At 41.6% G+C, this 4,893-nt stretch overlaps 1 non-coding gene and 1 pseudogene across 1 annotated transcript in view; one reads left to right on the top strand and one right to left on the bottom strand.

Annotated features, from left to right (window-relative positions):
• Positions 1 to 101, bottom strand: part of LOC115522651 — a 132-nt gene extending 31 nt beyond the window's left edge. The window contains exon 1 of the small nucleolar RNA XR_003971538.1: positions 1 to 101. This exon is cut by the window's left edge and continues 31 nt beyond it. This is a non-coding gene — a small nucleolar RNA (small nucleolar RNA SNORA18).
• Positions 102 to 3,202: 3,101 nt separating this feature from the next.
• LOC115522462 lies at positions 3,203 to 3,353 on the top strand (annotated as a pseudogene).
• Positions 3,354 to 4,893: the final 1,540 nt, after the last annotated feature.

The raw sequence follows: 4,893 nt of genomic DNA, 5'->3' as shown, positions 1-4,893 counted from the left end.
ACATATAAGAAATGTGAATAAAGGAAACCACATATGTACTCTATGAGGTGTTTCCAACAATGTAGGTCTACAGAAAAAGCCCCGTTGGGATAGACCTCAATTCCCATCTCAAGATTCTTTCTTTTTAATTTTTTTAAACATTTATTTATTTTTGAGAGAGAGGGAGACAGTGCGAGTGGGAGAGAGGCAGAGAGAGAGGGAGACACAGAATCTGAAACAGGCTCCAGGCTCTGAGCTGTCAGCACAGAGCCCGACGCGGGGCTTGAACCCACGGACCACGAGATCATGACCTGAGCCGAAGTCAGACGCCCAACCGACTGAGCCACCCAGGCGCCCCTCCCATCTCAAGATTCTTAACTTAATTGCATTTGCAAATTCCTTTTGCTATGTATGGTAACATTCACAGGTTCTAGGGCTAGAAATGGGCATTTTTTGGTGGGGGCATTATTCTGCCTATCACAGAGAGGCACCATAACTCTCAAAAAATCAGTTACTCTTAAAAAAAATCAGTTATTCTTGGGGGGCCTGGGTGGCTCAGTCAGTTAAGTGTCTGACTCTTGGTTTTGGCTCAGGTCACAATCTCACGGTTCGTGAGTTCAAGACCTGTGTAAGGTTCTGCGCTGGCAGTGTGGAGTCTGCTTGGGAATCTTTCTCCCCTCTCTCTCATTCCCTCTCCCCCTCAAAAATAAATAAATAAACATTAAAAAAAATTTTTTTTGAATCAGTTACTCTTTTTAAAAAGATGAGTGATTTTATTTCTAGGTACCTGGAAATAATATGGTAATTTAAGAAAAACAGCCATTTTTTAAGGAATGCATTCTGAGCCACCCAGACCCCCCCCATTTTTTTAAAGTTTATTTTATTTTAAAAGAGAGAGAGAAAGAATGAGTGGCAGAAGGACAGAGGGAGAAGGAGACAGAGAGAATCCCAAGCAGGTTCCATACTCTGCACTGAGCCCCACAGGGGGCTTCATCTCATGACTGTGAGATCATGACCTGAGCCAAAATGAAGAGTCAGACACTCAATCAACTGTCAAGGAAAGCATTCTAAAGTATGTAGAGATGAAATGACATGTCTGGAGTTTGCCCTAAGAGAATTCAGGAGAGAAAGAAGACGACAGAGAGGAAGGTAGTGTGCCAAATCTTGATGCTTTTTGTATCTGGGTGATGTATATTTGGGGATGTGAAAAGGTGGCTAAAGAAGATACAATTTGAGTCCTGCTAAATAGATGAGAAACCTATCGAGAGTGATCCAAGTGAAGAGAACTTTCCCTTACTTTTTAAAATGTTTTGTATTTTATGATGCTTTGACATCTTAGGACCTTAGGGACCGAGAGAGAAACTGCCCCTCCCAGAGGTAGTAAAGAACTTGCCTGAGAATAAGCCTTTGATAAGCAAACCAACCAATCCTGAGTCCACCCCTCCTTTTACCAGGTTCCTGCAATTGAGGACACTAACCTCCCACCCTAAATCACTCTAGGGCCAGGTACTGGGCACCAGGGAACCATTTTTATAGCTGGGAGCCCAGGGAAATCAAACTATCCAATCCTAAACCTGCTTAGTTTGCTTATCCTGCCTCACCCCTTCCTTCCCATGAAAACCCAAAGAAAAGCTTTAGCTTACACTTTCCCCTCACTCTGTCTGCCTCATGGTGCTTGCCATGTGGTCTTGTGTGGTGTGCCATGCCTCCTGCTTCTAGGGATCCATGAGTATAAAAACTTCTTCCTTTATGCCAGTTTCTGTGTCTCCATGTCTTACGATACCTGACTAAAACAAATCTTGAGTACATTTTAAAGTAATCATGCCCTTCCTAAAACAAAACCATATGAGGAGTTAGAAGAATACTACAGATGTAAGCTCAGCAAAAGTAGAGCCTTTATGTGTTTTGTTCACTGCTGAAAGTGGAACGCAACTGTAAAAAACAAACAAACAAACAAACAAACAAACCTATGTGGCATTTACATGGCAAGTGGATGATGGGCTACAATGAACCCAGTATCTGTCGATGAAAAGATGGTTAGTCGTGAGATGCAGTGGCAAAACATTTGGCAGAATTATTGCCTGAGATGACTTGAGCAGCAGACTATGTGTCTACTGACTCCTGGGGGAATAGAAAATAGAAACTTACTAGAGGTTATTTTTAACAGCGTGTGGCAAGATATTATAAGAAAGGGATGAGATCAGGAAAGAATTCCCTCATGGGTTTGTAAGAAGAAATAGAAGGGAATAGAATCTAAAATTTGGAAACTCGCAGGTAAAACTTCTGCTTCTATACCTCAATTATAAGAAATTAGGGGCAGCAGGGTGGCTCAGTCGGTTGAACGTCTGACTTTGGCTCAGGTCGTGATCTCATAGTTCATGAGTTCCAGCCCTGTAATGGGCTTGCTGCTGTCAGTCAGCTCAGAGCCTGCTTTGGATCTTCTTCCCTACCCGCTGCCACCTCTGCCCCTTCCCCTCGCTTGTGTTCTTTCCCTCAAAAATAAATAAATCTTTAAAAAAAATAAGAAGAGGGGCGCCTGGGTGGCGCAGTCGGTTAAGCGTCCGACTTCAGCCAGGTCACGATCTCGCGCTCCGTGAGTTCGAGCCCCGCGTCAGGCTCTGGGCTGATGGCTCGGAGCCTGGAGCCTGCTTCCGATTCTGTGTCTCCCTCTCTCTCTGCCCCTCCCCCGTTCATGCTCTGTCTCTCTCTGTCCCAAAAATAAATAAACGTTGAAAAAAAAATTAAAAAAAATAAGAAGAAATTAGTTAAGGAAGGCTATGAGCTTTTCCTTTGCCTCTTTTTCTTTCCCCTTCATTTCCTCTTCTTTCTTTCTTTCTTTCTTTCTTTCTTTCTTTCTTTCTTTCTTTCTTTCTTTCACTTTCCCTTCCTGAACTATTCCATCCTAAAGTCATTAGGTGGAGCTGAGAAGCTAAGTGACAACATGGTGTCACCTGGACAGAGGGGTCAGAGGTTGACTGGGGTAAGAAGAGTGTCCTTTGGTGGGGAGACCTACCAATGGATGTTAGAACTTGGATAGGGGGAGGGAGACATTCATTCAGATGGTTGCCCAGTACAGGATATTGGAGCTTGAGTGGAGTAAGGGCATCCTTATGGAGTAACAGACTGTTATGAGGTATCAGAACCATCAGAGGTGTTGACTCACCCCTACAGAAAGAGAACTTTACAATATTTACCCAGTGGGATTTCAAAATGATGTGATCCTATCGCTTCTTGGCTTTTTGGCTAAGATCAAGTGTAGTATCAAAACGATGTGATCCAGTGAGAACTGTGTGTTCAATTTTTCCTTGTTCTGAATGAGAGTGTTTCAATTTTCCTGTCTTTGTTGCATTGCCAATGGGCATGGGTGTGTCTGGGCAGATTATTTGTCTTTTTAGTTCATAGGTCACCAGACCATAAAGAGCCATATCTGAACCTGATAGAGAAAACTGGACATTACCTGGAGAGCTTGGACTTTGAGCTGAATATATTTACTGGGTGGAACTTTGGGCTGTCCTCTTTGGGGATGGGGAGAGTATTATCTATACAAAGGAAAAATATTTGGTGACAAAAAGAGCTGACTCTGCCACAGGCTGCCTAGATGGTCACAAATCTCTTTTCCTTTCATTAAGTCACAAGAAAATGACATATTCCAGGCTTACTTGGTTGGGGCCATGAGTCTTGATTCTGGCCAAGAAGATATGGGTAGAAGTCATGTCCCATTTCTTGCCTGCCTTATTATTTCTTTTGACCTTTTGAATGCAGAGGATCCAGTCCACATCTCTGAGAAGACCTTGGAACAGGGACTGGTAAATGATCACCCATGGGTGAAATCCAGCCCACCACAGTGTTTGTAAATAAAGGTTTATTGGAACATAGCCATGTCCATTTATTTGTTTATTTTTTATGCTGCTTTCATGCCACAATTGCAGAACGGTGACAGTATGTTCCAAAAAACCTAAAATATTACTATCTTTTGTAGAAAATGTTTGCGGGGTGCCTGAGTGGCTCAGTCGGTTGAGCGTCTGACCTCGGCTCAGGGCATGATCTCATGGTTCGTGAGTTCGAGCCCCGCTTCAGGCTCTGTGCTGACAGCTCAGGGCCTGGAGCCTGCTTCAGATTCTGTGTCTCCCTCTCTCTCTGCTCCTCCCCTGCTCACACTCTGTCTCTCTCTCAAAAATAAATGAAGATTAAAAAAAAAAAAAAAAGAAAATGTTTGCATATACCTGCCTCAGAAGATGGTGCCACCATAAGTTGATAGGAGACAGAATCCTTGAATCAAAATATGAAAAGCTGCCTGCTGAACACTCAATTCAGGCTGTGATATGAATGAAAAATAGTTTAATTTTGTTAAAATTTTGAAATAATTGAGTTATTTGTTAGTAGCTAGTTACCTTATTACTAAAATATTGCTTTCCCCAGTACCTAGATGAGTGCCTGGCTCATGGCAGGAACTAAATAATTATTTGTCTACAAAAGTAGTATATTCACAGTATAAAAAACAATCTAAATATTACCTCAAAAAATTAACTTAGAATTTGGAAGTCCCTGTAATCCTTCATCAAGAAATAACCATTGTTAAGAGTTTGATGTATATGATTGTAAGTTTTGTATATATATACACACACACACACACACACACACACACACATCTGTATATATATCAGATAACTTGACCTAGTGGATTAAGATAATGGACTCTAGAGCCAGACTGCCTGGGTTCAAATTCTAGCTTTTAGTCTATGAGCTCTTGCACAAGTTACTTACTTAAACTATTCCCCATTTTGCTCACTTACAAATGGTGTTATTATACACTTATCACACAGGGTCCTTGTGAAGATTAAATAAAATAATGTACTATGCTTAAGGAAGTATCTTACAAATGGTGTTTGCTATTATTAGTAATAGTAATAGTAA

Source organism: Lynx canadensis, chromosome C1 (assembly GCF_007474595.2).
Source record: "Lynx canadensis isolate LIC74 chromosome C1, mLynCan4.pri.v2, whole genome shotgun sequence".
NCBI lineage: Eukaryota > Metazoa > Chordata > Mammalia > Carnivora > Felidae > Lynx > Lynx canadensis.
This window is presented reverse-complemented; position numbering and strand designations above follow the sequence as displayed.